The 14,902-nt window shown below is 45.8% G+C and overlaps 1 protein-coding gene across 2 annotated transcripts in view; it reads right to left on the bottom strand.

Moving 5' to 3' along the window:
* Nucleotides 1-14,902, bottom strand: part of WSCD1 (WSC domain containing 1) — a 147,677-nt gene that overhangs the window by 94,057 nt on the left and 38,718 nt on the right. The gene's annotated exons all lie outside the window — the stretch shown is intronic.

Below are 14,902 nucleotides of genomic sequence, written 5' to 3'. Positions count from 1 at the left end.
ATCTGCATTGCGGTCAAATGGCCATCTAGCCTCTGTTTAAAAACCTCCAAGGTAGGAGAGCCCACCGCCTCCCCGGGAAGCCTGTTCCACTGAGGAATTGCTCTCACGGTCAGAGGTGGAAAGAAAGCAACTTTAAATGCATTCTCCAAGCCATTGGCAGGCTTGGCTTAGAGAAGTGATTTAAAGAGAGAAAAGCCTTCTCCAAGCCAGTCAATGGGGTGGTGGGGACTTTGAGAGCCACACAATAAGTGTGAAAGAGCCACATGTGGCTCCTGAGCTGCAATTTGGCCACCCCTGATCTAGATAATCATATAAAGTACTGATTTAAAAAACAATTGAAGAAGACCCAGAAGCCTCAGGGGAGGGGGGATGGCCACTGCTGTGGGACTGAGGCTGAGAAAGTGTGGGAAAACCTGCCACGTTTAAGACCTGTGGCCACCACACTGCATCAGCAGCCACACCAGCCACAGGGAAACCACGTATTGGGCAACTGAGGGATTGGAGCTGGGAGAGAGGGGAGGGGTTCTTCTGTGGAAACCATCTTACTTATCTATCAGCTGTAGTTCCTGTTCTTTCTGTTCCTTAAACTCATCAAAATGTCAGCATTCAAGTATGATTAAGTCTCTCCTGATCTTGTGAACATTTGTGGAGGTTCGAGTACGGACTGTGAGCATCACCACGGAACAGATGCATGAGAGGTGTGACCACGGTGTCTACCATGAAGCTGAGCGGCGGGGTTGCCAGGTGTCTCTTTTTGAACTGGCTATTTCTCCTTTCATTCCAATGAATAAACTGAATGTCCGTTATTTTCTACTTAAGTAAGCCTGCAACCACTGCAGCCAAGTTCTATGGATGTGCTCTTCCTTTCCTCTGTGGCTTGATAAAGTCCACTTGTTCTCCATCTTAGCCAGCAAAGTTTGAAAAGAAAGGCATGCCCCATTCAGTTGCCAGGCACAACACTCCTGGAGGAATCTTGTTCGCTACGCTGAAGAAAACTGGAAAGGGAGGGACTTTGGGGGCAACTGTCAAGCAATGTTTTATCTTACTATGACTGTCTATGTTAATCAGAATATAACTGCCATGCTGTAACTATTACTAACCCTAAAACAAAGCTGAGGCACATCAAAGCCTCCTTCCTGCACCTCTTTCGCTTTTACTAACAAATGCAGGAATTTGTTTTTTTTAAAAAAATAATAATAATAAAAAGCTTTATTAATATAAAGTTCAAGATACAAGTATGAAAATGCATCGGCAGATGTGTAGTATGTACCCATATACAGCGGGAAGATGGATATAAACAAAGTTAGTTATTAAAATACAGGTTACAACAACAGTTGACATGACATCAGTATAGCATGATATGGGTCATTAGGATTTTTGCTGTCCTTTGAGACCTTGTCAATAAAGGGACGCCATTTACACACAAAGTCCAGAGAAGCAGATTGGGAGGTGTTACGAGGATCTAAATCATGAGTGAGTTTATCTAAGACAAAGTAGTCCCACAGCTTTAGCCACCATGCCTGCCTTGATGGAGGATTTTGCTGTTTCCAAACCGAGGCGATTGCAAATTTGGCCACCACAAACATATGTGAAATTAAATCCTCTGTTTGTGTAGGAATACGCGAAGTGCCTGTATGATTCAGGAGAGCATATTCCGGCGTGAATGGGGGAGAAAATGAGGCGAGGTCATGTACTTCTTGGTAGATTAGTCTCCAGAAATTATTTATGATGGGGCATAGCCACCAGGAGTGAAAAAATGTGCCTCTGTGACCGCAGTTCTTAAAACAAAGGGGAGAAATTGAGCAGGAGTGTGATAACTGTACCGGGGTCTTATACCAACGTGTGAGAACTTTAATGGCTTGAAGTTGTACATTCATTGCTTTTGTTTTATATATGGTGGAGTTCCAGATGGCCAGCCATTGCTCTTTGGCTAGTTCAATACCCAGATCTCGGTGCCAGGCCCCTTGATAGGAGTGTGGTTTCATGTCAATGGAGTGGAGTAGTAATTTGTAAATTCTCGATATCAAGCCTTTAATTGGGGTTGAATCGCTGAATAGAAGTTTTTCAAAATCACCAAGAAGTATTCGCAAGGGAGGACTAAAGAGGTGAGTATCCAGTAAATGCTTGAGTTGCAGGTATTCAAACCATGGAAGTCGGATGGCAGAGTTTGCCTCTAAGGTCACTTTATCTTTTAATACCCCTTCAGACAGGACATCAACAAAGCGAGTCAGCCTCAGCCGTCTCCATTTTATGAAAGAGTTTTTATACCGACCTGGGGTAAACCAGGGTTGGCCGAGAAACGTGGCTAAGGGGGATGTTGGAGGGGCTAATAGGTTGCAGTGTTTGTGCCAAATTTGTAGAAGAGAAGCTAAAAAGGGATTTGAGGAAAGGGAAGGTTTGACACGCCTGAAGACACCCCAAAGCTCTTCCTGGAAGGAAGAAGTCTTAAGATAAGAATTTTCAATGAACTTCCAATCCGCCACATATGACGGCCTGTAATATTTTATTAGGGTAGTAAGGATGATAGCATCATGGTACCTTGAGATGTCAGGGACCGCCAGCCCTCCCGTCGAAGTAGGTCGTCTGCAGGACGCAAAATTAAGCCTTGGCTTTCGATGTTGCCATACAAATTCATTCACTTGAGTCTGCCATTTACGTAGCAAGGGGGCTGGGATACACAAAGGGACAGCGCGTAGATAAAACACTATCTTAGGCAAGACCAGAGATTTGACTAGATAGATGCGTTCCAACAGAGTGAGAAATTTTTCGCCAGAGAGAGTTAAAAGGGAGTTGATAGAATCAGAGATCTCCGTCCGGTTGATGGAAGAGAGGGTATCGAAATTTAGAGGGATATGAACTCCAAGGTGTTTCCAAGATTTTGTGACCCATTTGTACCTATAGTGTTTTTTTATGAAGGCACTGGAAGCAGAGGATAAGGAGATGGGATGTAGAAGGGATTTATCAAAATTTATAGTGAGGCCAGAAGCTGCAGCAAAGTCAGACAGATGGGAATGGATTGCCGGGAGCGATAAGAAAGGATTGGTGAGATATAGGGTTATATCATCTGCGAAAAGGCTTATCTTAAAAGTTCTTATCGTTACCGGGACACCATGGATTCGTGAGTCTTCTCTGATTTTGATGGCAAGAGGCTCAATTGCAAGAGTGAATAAGAGAGGCGAAAGAGGGCACCCTTGGCGAGTACCCCTAGACAATGTAAAGATATCTGAGTTAAGGTTATTGATCTGTAACAGAGCTGAAGGGGAGAGGTATAAAGAATCTATAAGGTTGCGAAATTTGGGACCAAAATTCATTTTTTCAAGCAAAGAGTGGAGGTACAGTGGCTCAACCGAATCAAAGGCCTTCTCTATATCTATAGATAGGATGCAAGCATCACGAATGGCCTTAGATTTGCAATGGTATATTAAGTTCAGCGTTTTTTGGGTGACATCTGTTAAGTCGCGACCAGGAATGAAGCCTGACTGATCAGGAGCAATATAATTAGCTATGAAGCTATTTAACCGTTTAGTTAGGATACTAGCAAAGAGTTTGTAATCAGTGTTTAGAAGGGATATTGGTCGATAGGATCTAGGATCCTGTTCATTTCTTCCCTTCTTGTGCAAAACAATGATCTTAGCGAGGCTCCATGACTGAGGAGTAGAGCCAGTGTTTAAGATATGGTTGAAAAGGGACAATAGATATGGAGAGAGAGAAGAGCCATGTGCTTTATAGAATTCGGAGGTGAAGCCATCAAGGCCCGGGGATTTATTTGTACGCAAGGATTTAATAGCTTCAGCGAGTTCCAGTTCATCTATGGGATGGTCGAGGTAACTTCTGTGAGATTCTAGTATCTTGGGCAGAGAGTTGATAGATTGAAAAAAGGTCGAGATCGATTCTAAGGATGGATTTTTGGATTGATATAAGGAGGAATAAAATTGTTTAAAGACTTTTAAAATGGATTTTGAAGAAGTGCATAAAGTGTCGTTACGGTCTCTGAGACCCTTTACATTTAAATTAGCGACTTGGCGCTTGGCTTTCCATGCCAAGAGCCTTTGGAATTTGGGGCCTCTGAAACAGTAAGCCTGTTTAGTGAATAGTAGATTACGCTTGATTCCCTGTGTTTCTAAGGCTTCTAACCGTTTCCTTTCTTCTTGTAAATGAAAGTAGATTTTTTTGCTACACGTTTGCTTATGTTGAAGCTCAAGATCTCGAATTGTGGCAGTCAGGCTGTTAATAAGACCCTGCCTTTTTTTCTTTCGAGCAGCAGTTAGCGCAATGATCTTGCCTCGTAGGACAGCTTTACACGCGTCCCAAATTATTTGCGGAGGGAGATCTTCAGAAAGATTATGCCTAAAGAATTCTTTAATTTCACATTCAATTTGTCCAGAGAATTCTTTATCCAATAGGAGGTAGTTATCTAGTCTCCAAGAGAAGCTACGATCGTATTGTTCCGTTAACTTTAGAGAACAAAGAATGGGGCATGATCGGACCAAAGTTTTGGCTCAATAGATGAGTCTATGAGGGTGTTGCAAAGAGAGTTAGAAAGAAAGATATAATCAATGCGTGTGTGGGTTTGATGTTGTGCTGAAAAATAAGTAAAATCCCTCTCTTTCTGATGCAGGAATCTCCAGGCATCTGTAAGCCCCATATCTAGCATGATTTTTTGTAGGCCCGTAGGCGAAGAAAACCAATTTAGAGGGGGGTGAGGAGATGTGCAGTTTGTTTTTCTATCCAGTCGGGTGTCCATGAGGAAGTTAAGATCAGCACCAATAATAATAGGGCCTTCCTGAAAGACTTTTAGTTTGGACATAACCTCGCGAATAAAGTCTAACTGCCCCGAATTGGGTGCATATATGGCTGCTAGGGTTATAAGTTCCTCATTGAGTCTGCCCTTAACAAAGAGATATCTACCACGATCATCTCCTTCTGAAGCCTGACAAGAGAATTGGAGAGAGCGTGAAAGTAATATAGCTACTCCCCGGGCATGTTATGAGCCTGGAGCAGTAAAGGTCATGGGAAAGTAAGAAGAATGGAACATGAGGTTAGTATCATTTCTCAAGTGGGTCTCTTGCAAAAAGACGATGTCTAGAGCCCCCTTTTTTAGGCTTGAAAAAATACGTCTTGATTTGATTTTGCTATTAAGCCCCCGGCAGTTAAGCGAAAGAATCTTCAGATCCGTAGCCATTGAAATTTGTATGTGCAGATAAAGTGGAGATACAAAGCAAAAAAGATATGGTGAGGAGGCAAAAAACTGCGGTCATGGTAAAGGAGCATAATATAAATCCTTGTACTAGTGTAGTAGGGCGTTAGGCATAGGAGCAAGTGTGAGGTGATACTGAGTAGTGTGTTTATAGCAATCGCATGGTGGAGTACTAGAAAGTAAAAAGCTACAGGGGTCGGGCCCAATTGCTTTGGTGTCTTATGCCAATTTATCAAACCCAGCCAACAGAATGGGAATAGACCTGAAAGAAGAGGGACCCATATCTCAAGTGACAAATCTACAAGGCAGAGGGACAAGGAAAGATTATCTCTAAGATAGTCCACTGGTGGGAGAGTCATGTCTAACCTTAAAAAACTAACAGAAACATGAAAGAATATAACGCATGTCAGTAAAAATCTTGCAAATTCACTTGTTGTCCAGTAGATGGCATACTTGCATAACTGATCCAACAATAACCAGAGTATCTAGTAACAAAACAAGGAAAATGCCAGCGCATGTAAACCGTTTTCCCCCCCTTCCCCCCACCCCCCTTTACTGTTTCCCCCACGATCAGATTACTATATTGTGTAGTTCGCAAAAGTAGGCGTGGAGGAACATTCTCATTCCCTGATAAATTCAACAATATTACTAGAAATAAACAAACAGGGAGAACTCGTGGGTCCCAGGAAACCACCCAGGACAGAGAACCTCTTACCCTTCCACTAGACATCCCCACCATGTTCAGGAGCTGGAGAGTGCGGCCCCTTGTTGCCCTCCCTCCCCCTCCCTCCCTACGATATTGCAAAGCATTTAAAACCCTTTCTTTAAGAAAGGGCGATGAAACGACACAGGTTTATGGAGAAGTCATGGGTTGTAAAACTTGCACAGAGTCTGGATCACGAGCTAATTCAGGAGTGCGGACTGAGATTTTGTGATCCTTTGGTGGCGATGCAAAGGTCCATTTACGCTTCTGTGTTTTGCGATCCAGCTCCATTGGGACATCTAGGTTAAGTGTTTGCAGCAGATACAAGCCTGCGTCTGGGTCTTCAATAGTCCAGGTTTTCCCTTGATGGTGTACAATGAGCTTGCCAGACGGTGACCACTTGTAGCGGATGTTCGCTGCAGCCAGTTTTTGGGCTATTGGTTTAAGTATGTATCTATTTTGCAGAGTTTCTGCAGAAAGGTCTGGAAACGCTAAAATACGCTTGTCTTTAAATGCAAGACCACTTTGGTTTCTGGCAGTATCTAAGATCTTCTTTTTGACACGGAGGTCGGCTAATTCTATAATAACATCACGGGAGCCACGGGAGCGGGGGGAATATGCTGAGCCCAACCGATAAGCGCGCATAATGTGTGGGGCAATGCCGTCTTCTAAACGAAGGGCAGTTGTTAGCCAGGATGCTAAGAAAGCGGCAAGGTCTGAAGATCCCTCCTCGTGCTCATCAAAACCTCTAAGTTTGACGTGCCGTTCCCGTGCTTTGTTATCCAAGGTTAGGATTTTTTCTGTGGCCCAGCGTTCGTGGGCCTGAAGATGGCGGATGTCGTCTTGATTAGTGATGCCTGTCTCCAAGGCTGAATTAGCCGTTGCTGTGGCTTCTTGCAGGGTGAGCTGCATAGCGCTCAGTTGCTCTGTGATCGGCCTAAGTATGGTAGTTATGTTATCAAGCATGTCCGATTTGAAAGAGTTCAGGGTGCTGCGAAACTCTTTAATAGTGAGAAGATCTGAGGAAGAAGGCTGGCTGACAGCTTCGTCCGCCATATTGGGTGAGTCAGTCGGCCTTGACAGGGAACAGCTTAATCGGGAGCTTGACTCAAAAAAAGATTCAAGGAGCCGAGCGCTGGCAGAAACGGGCTTACTTTTCTTGTGGGACGATTTTCCCATAATCTGAGGAGAAACTCGATGTGGTAACCTGTGTCAGTGAGGGAGGGTGGGGAGATCAGGTCGGGAGCCGAAGCCTCACACGTCCGCTGCCATTTGTGCCGACGCCACGCCCCCCCAGGAATTTGTTCTTTGAAGATAAAGCCTCCAGGAACATATTCCCAGGCCAGGCCTGGGCCCAGGAAGAATAACCGCAGGGAGATAAAGTACTGTGTGAATTTTCACATGTGAATACAGAATTGTTTAGCAATTGTAGCTTTGTTGATAGAACCTTTGATGTGCTATCTTTAAGTATGCATTCTACTATTACTCTGTATAAGTTCCAATTCTTGGCTCAATAGAAGCACACGGATTATCAATAAAACCATACTTTGTTTCAACTCAAGGACTGGTTACTTCAAGATCCACTTGCTTGATAGCAACCAGTTGGCTTTCAGGAAATCGATGGTTTTGCTTTTCAGATGCTACAAAATAGCACTATCAAATTAGCCTATTATTGGCTTCTTCTGTTGAATTTCCACCTGCTGAACTACCATTTAAAATTCCTGTCTGCATTTGTATTAAAAGGGGAGAACGTATTGTATAGTAGTGCTTAGCATGTCAGACTAAGACTAGGTTGATTCTGTTAGGATGGGCATCTGCCTGGAGAAAAATGTCTTGTCCATTTAATGGAAGCTTAATTCCAGGCACAAAATCTATCCTGCCTCACCTATATCCAGAGGGGCTTAAATTACCAGCAGCAGGGTTTGAGCAGGAGGCCCCTTCAAGAAAGGCTCACCACACTCTTGGTGCCAAGGACAGGGCATCAAGGTGGGCCATTCTACAAGAGGTCAAAAGTACTATATGGAGGCCACAGGAAGCAGTCGCTCACCTCACGGATGAGATGGTTGCTGTAGCTGGCCAGGCCTCCACCCTTGTGGAGAACGCAGCCCTTTGCCACTTGTGTGATGGTCAAAGCTCAGCTCTCCAGCATGCAAGGCAGAACTGTGCACTTCACAGCAGACCTCAGAAGCAGACATCAGGATTGTTGAGACACTAGGGATGCCAGGAACATCAAACATCATACTCCCAGGGTCCCCTTCAAGCCAAATGGCATGACTAAGTACTCGAATTGGCCTCTCTCTCTCTCTCTCTCTCTCTCGGCTTGGCTTCGCGAACGAAGATTTAAGAAGGGTGCAATAGTCCACGTTTGCTGCAGGCTCGCTGGTGGCTCTTCCACTCATCCCCTTCCTTGATGCGTACCCGGAAATAAGTATCTTTCAAGTCCAGCTTTGTGAATATTTTCCCCCAGGAGACCTTTCTAAGCAAATCTTTGATCAGTGGTAGGGGATATGCATTATTTATGGAGATGGCATTCAAGCCTCTATAGTCTGTACAAAGTCTCAAACTCCTGTCCTTCTTCTTCGGGAAGAGAACTGGGACAGCATGGGGGGATTGAGCAGGGCAGATGAAGCCCCATTGCAAGTTGAGCTCAACAAATCTTTTTAATTCCTCCCATTCATCCCCATTCGTAGAATACAGTTTCACCTTCAGGAACGGCTCCTCCTCTACTAGCTCAATTGCACAATCGGTGGGTCTATGTGGGAGGGAAGGGCAACTCAGCTTCCCATGTCCCAAACACTCCCTCCAAGTCTCTGAATTCTCATGGTATCCTGGAGGCCTCCATTTTCGTTATACATACACTTTTCATTAGGGGGGGGCGCTCTGTACCCCAACGTTTATCCCAGACATGTTTCTGACACCCAGGATCTTGGAAATAGATGGCATTCCTGCTCCATTTCACAAACGGGTCATGGTCTGCTAGCCATTCCAGGCCCAATACTGCTTGGAACTTGGCCAAGGGTGCTATCACGAAAGACCATTGCTCCCAGTGGGGCCCCGCCTCTAATGCACATAGTTCAGTCTCTTGGGTGCAAGGTTCCCCCCTCATGGGTTTCCCATCCATTTGTTCAAAGAAGAGGTGGTTGGGTAGGCCTCTTTGGTCCAACCCCAGGATATCAACAAGACCCGGTGATAATAAATCTTTAGAGCAACCAGAGTCTAACAGGACCCGTACATTAACAAACCTCCGGGTCGCTGTGTTTACTAGGGTAATGGGGACATAATACAAAGTTCCCAAAATTCTCACCCTTAGTAGTACAGCTGTCTGTGTGACCTGCTGGCACATGCTCTTCACAGCAGGTCATTGGTATTTCCCGCCAGCTGGTCATCGCTACTCTCTTGTTGCGACTCCTCTTGGGAATCCCCCATGTATTACAGGAGGGCCACCTCGCTGCAGGTGGGTTTGGGAATTGGCTTCTTCTTCCCTTTGTTCTTTTTTTGGAGCTCATGGGGGTCAATGTGTGATGGGTGCTGGGACACTCGTTGGCTAAGTGATTCCCCCCCACAGACACCTGAACCAGAACCTTTGCTTGAGCCTTCGTTTCCTCTCCCCTGGCGTGAGGGTTGATCTCCCTGGAGTGTGGGGGGTTGACTTCCTCGGGATTAGGTCTTTTGGTTCCTTGGGGGTGGGGGTCCCTTGCTGCAAGGCCACCATCTTTTGGCGGTCCTCAACTTCACAGGCCAGCTGAATCCATTCCACTAGCGTTTGGGGGCCCCCCGCCTTGAGCACTTCAGCAAAGATGCTGGAGTTCAGGCCCCTTTTATACTGTTCAACTCGGGTCTCACCTTTGGTACACTTTACCTTCCCACCGCCGGAACTTTGCACGGTACTCCAGGACTGATCTAGACCCTTGGTGTAGGATGGCTGAGATGATGTTAGTCTTTTGTAGGGGATTTTTGAAGTGCGCCTTCAATGCTTTGAGTAGCTTATGAGTGGATGCGAGCACCGGGGAGCAGGACTTGTATAGGGTGACGTACCAGTCAGCCACAATCCGCTGTAGGCATCCCCCTATATAAACCACGTTCAACTCTTAGATCAGGAAGTTGTCAGCTCTCAGGTGACCCTGAATCTGCACCAAGAAGTACCCAAGGTTTGTTGAGTCTCCATTGAACTTGGCTTCATGGACCTTGGGACCCCCAGGAACTCTGAGCTCTGGAGGTCCTGCTGGAGGCTGAACCAGCACTTGTCCCATGTCTGGAATGGGGGTTGGCACGTTCCCATCCGGTGCCGGGGGTACTTGTACCAGCAGTTAAGCAGGAGGCTGCCCAGTGATCCGAGTGGCTACCATTTGTAGCTGATGGGCGAGCTCCCTCACCTCCCACATCAGGACCTCTTGCATCACTTGCATCTCGTCTCACATGTGCTGGTCATGGGTCATAAACGTCTCCATCAACCAGTCTAGGAGTTCACGCTCCCCCCTCAAAGCTCCCAGTCCTCTGGGAGCCCCCCCCCCACACACATGGGGATACTCTCTGTTTCTTCATCCAACTCCCAAGGGCGTAGGGGTCCTAACAGAAGCAGGTCCGGCAGGGGATGGCTCATTGGTCCCCCCACTCACTTGCTCCTCTGCTTCCGTGGTCTGGCCTCCGCACTGTCACCCCCATCTCGAGCTGCCATGGGACCTCTGCTGGAGGGTCTCCCAGGGGAGTTTCTTTCACATTCGGGATCTTCTGATCATCCTTGGATTTACCTGTGTCTTCCCCTGACATGGTAGGTGGTCGAACAGGTTCCAAGTTGAAGGGAGTCTTTGCAATATGTCAAGTCCTCAGTCTCCCAGGAACATCAAACAGACCATTGATATAATAGCAGTTTATTGAACGATAACTGTATTAGGTATGGCAGGTCCTGCAAAGACTGGCGGGGCCGATCTTTCACTCCCTTATATACATTCAGTATAACCGTTATATTTTCAAAGGGAAAGCGGGAAGCTCAGGCGGGAAATATACACGGGAAGTTCTTTAGCTCTTCCTTTCCCAGGTGCATCTAGCCTGGTCGGTCGACCTTGGTCTCCTAGGCAACTGCCAGGCCGGCGGAGTCTTCTTTAATAACTCTTTGCAAAGAGATAGTGGTGAGCAAAGCAAAAGAGCAAGGGAACATCAGAATAACAGTGTGCAGGAATTCATGGCAAGACCCTTGACACCCTGCTTCAGAGTTATCAGAAAGTGTGTGTGTGGGAGGGGGGGGGAGAGGGAATGTCTGCTGGGCACTCCATTAAACCCTATGGAGACCAATTCCCATAGGGTATAATGAAAAATTGAGTCATGGGTATTTGGAGCTTGGGGGGCTGATTTTCAGTATAGCACCTGGTGACTCTCCTCAAAATACCCCCCAAGTTTCAAAAAGACTGGACTAGGGGGTCCAATTCTATCAGCACCAAAAGAAGTGCCCCTATCCTTCGTTATTACAAACGGAGGGAAGGCATTTAAAAGGTGTGTGGTCCCTTTAAATGTGATCGCCAGAACTCCCTTAGAAGTTCAGTCATGCTTATCACACTCTTGCTCCTGGCTCCACCCCCAAAGTCTCCTGGCTCCAACCCAAAGCCCGCAGATATTTCTTGGGTTAGACCTGGCAACCCATGGGGCACAGCCCAGGAGGAGACCGTCCCGCCACCAGGCTACAAAGCGGTTCTGCTCCATGTGCAGGGGATGGATGCAGACTACACAGCATTGCTGCTGTGAAACACAGTAGACTGAGGAAGTGGGTGGGTGGTGGCAACATCATCCATAACTACATGGTCATGGACACCAGGACCAACATACTGGCAGTGGTGAATGGTGTGCACCTCAAGGGCAGCATTTGTCTGGTACCCATATTTCACCTCGTGATGAAGAATGCCCTGGAGCTGGGGAGAACTGTCAAGAGGATGAGGAACCATTTGGGTGTAATCAGTCAACCAGTTACAGATCCACCTAACAGTAACAGGATCCAAACCACATTTTACCAACTTGTCAACAAGGATAGTATGTGGAACCTTATCAAAAGCCTTACTGAAATTAAGATAAATTATGTTTAAAGCATTCCCCTGATCCAACAAGGTTGTCACTTTCTGAAGAAAAAAAAAGAGATCAGGTTACTCTGACATGACTTGTTCTTGAGAAACCCATGCTGGCTCTTAGTAATTACAGCCATCCTTTCTAAATATTCCAGGACTGACAGTTTGATGATGTGTTGTAAAACTTTTCCAGGTATAGATGTCAAGCTGAGGGGTCGGTAGTTACCTGGATCCTCCTTTTTCCCCTTCTTGAAGATGGGGACAATATTTGCCTGCCTCCAATCTTCCGGCACCTCTCCTGTTCTCCAAGAATTCTCAAAAATAATAGCCAGAGACTCAGAAATTACATTCACAAGCTCTTTTAGAACACTTGGATGCAGTTCATCTGGCCCTGAGGACTTAGATTCATTTAAAGAAACTAGATGTTTATGTACTACCCTATACTGATCCTAGGTTACAACTCCATACCCTCATTATATGTTCTGTTTTCGCCATGTTGAGCACCGTTTCCCTCAGAAGAGAAGACTGAGGAAAAGTAGGAATTGAGCAGTTCTGCCCTCTCTTCATCACCTGTTACAATTTCACTTTCCTGCTCTTGCAATGGCCTACCATGTCCTTGCTTTTTTTCTTAATCTGAACATGAGAAAAGAACTCTTTTCTTTCTTTCTTTTTTTTAGCATCTTTGGCCAGCTTATACTGAGTTTTAGCTTTCCTAACTTTTTCTCTACAAGCACTGGTGATTTGTTTATATTCATCCTTGGTTATAAGGCCCTCTTTCCAATTCCTAAAAGAGTTTTATTTCTCAAGTCTTTAGAGAACTGTTTATGGAGCCAACTCGGCTTCTTTAGGCTTTTCCCATTTTTTCTTCTCATAGGAATCATCTGTGATTGCACTTTCAGTATTTCGCTTCTAGAAGATTCCCACCCCACTTTGACCCCCTTCTTCCTAGGCATTTCTGACTATGGGATTTTACCCAGCATAGTTCTAAGTTTGTCAAAGTTTGCCTTTCTGAAATCCAACCTATATATCTGACTAAGAACATAAGAGAAGCCATGTTAAATCACACCAATGGCCCATCCAGTCCAACTCTGTGTCACACTGGCCAAAATTCCAGGTGCCATTGGGAGGTCCATCTGTGGGGCCAGGACACTAGAAGTCCTCACACTGTTGCCTCTCCTAAGCACCAAGAATACAGAGCATCACTTGCCCCAGACCTCTGCTCCATGTGTTTAGCCAATCCCCTCTTGTAGCTTGTAGCCATCACCACCTCCTGTGTTAATCACCCTTTGGGTGAAAAGTACTTCCTTTTATCCATTCTAACCCAACTGCTCAGCCATTTAATTGAGTGCTCACAAGTTCTCATTTTGTGAGAAAGGGAGAAAATGACTTCTTTCTCTACCTTCTCTATCTCATTCATAATCTTGTAAACCTCTGTCACGTCACCCCTCAGTCGATGTTTCTCCAAGCTAAAGGAACACAGCCTTGAGAGTAGGGAGGACAATTGTAAAATATGTTTGTGTCAGTCTCCCTGCCACATTTTTTGCTAAACTTTAGGAAGAAATTCCTGACTGTTAGAGTGGTTCCTGAGTGGAACAAGATTCCTTAGGTGGGCTCTCCTTCTTTATAAGTTTTCAAACAGAGGCTCAATGGCCATCTGAGAGCAATGTTGATTCTGTGAACTGAGGCAGAAGCATCACTTACAGGAGGTGAATTTGTCTTCTCGGCCTTAAAGGTATTTAATGCTAATGCGCTAAACCAATTCCTGTACTGTGCAGAAATTTGGATTCAGGCCACTTCTGAAAAAATAGATTCCATCAAGTATGGCTTTTTCGGCTTCTGGGTTTTGGTCATGGTAGATTGAGCTGCTTCTCAGTCGAGGAGCAGACCAGAACCTCTGTTCTGGGCAGAGAAGGTGACTGCAACACCTGCTGCGTACTTCTTCCAGGCAGGGAGAAGGCCAATCGGTGCACAAGTACATAGCTGAATTCTGCACCCAAGCCAGCAAAGTGCATGGGTGGAAAGAGGCGATGGAAGTTGACCAGTTCAAGAAGGGGTTAAACTCAAACCTCTTCATGAGAACCTTAGATATTGAAGACCCACCGATGCTAGTTGAGTGGATCCAACTGACGTGCAACGTAGAGAACTGCCAGCAAATGGTGAACCTGCACTGATAGCAGCAAGAATCTACAGCCCACAGAAGCTCAAAGAGCGAGGTCAAGCCAGGGCCCAAAAAGTCCTCGACCCCGGTAAGCAAGAAGGAGAAAGAGAGACGGCTTAAGAGCCACCTGTGCTTCAGGTGTGTGTGTGTGTGGAAATCCATCTCACCAGTGAGTGCCCTAGCAGGCCCAAAAACACCACCCCCTCTACTCCCAAGAAGTCAGATGAGAAGAAGAAGGCCCAGAGCCAGTTTGGTGTAGTGGTGAACTGCGTGGACTCTTATCTGGGAGAACCGGCTTTGATTCCCCACTTCTCCACTTGCAGCTGCTGGAATGGCCTTGGGTCAGCCATAGCTATCGCAGGAGTTGTCCTTGAAAGGGCAGCTGCTGTCAGAGCTCTCTCAGCCCCACCCACCTCACAGGGTGTCTGTTGTGGGGGGAGAAGATATAGAAGATTGTGAGTCACTCTGAGTCTCTGATTCAGAGAGAAGGGTGGGGTATAAATCTGCAGTCTTCTTCTTGCCTTGTAAGCTCTTGGAGGATTGGCTATATCAGGGGTGTGTGGCCCCGTATGCAAAGCAGCTCCTGCTAGAATTTCATCCCTGGTCCCAAATGTAAGAAGAGCTTTTACTTGGACAAGAATGAACACTCTTTCCACAGCAGTTTTGAAGGGCAGATATAATACCCTATCACACTCTTATGATAAAATCAAAAATATTGAACATATGATTATGGAGTGCCCATATTTAATGAGTTGAGGGCTAATTTAGTCACCACTTTAGTTAAAAATATGGAA

Source organism: Heteronotia binoei, chromosome 18, assembly GCF_032191835.1.
Source record: "Heteronotia binoei isolate CCM8104 ecotype False Entrance Well chromosome 18, APGP_CSIRO_Hbin_v1, whole genome shotgun sequence".
NCBI classification, from domain to species: Eukaryota; Metazoa; Chordata; class Lepidosauria; order Squamata; family Gekkonidae; genus Heteronotia; species Heteronotia binoei.
This window is presented reverse-complemented; position numbering and strand designations above follow the sequence as displayed.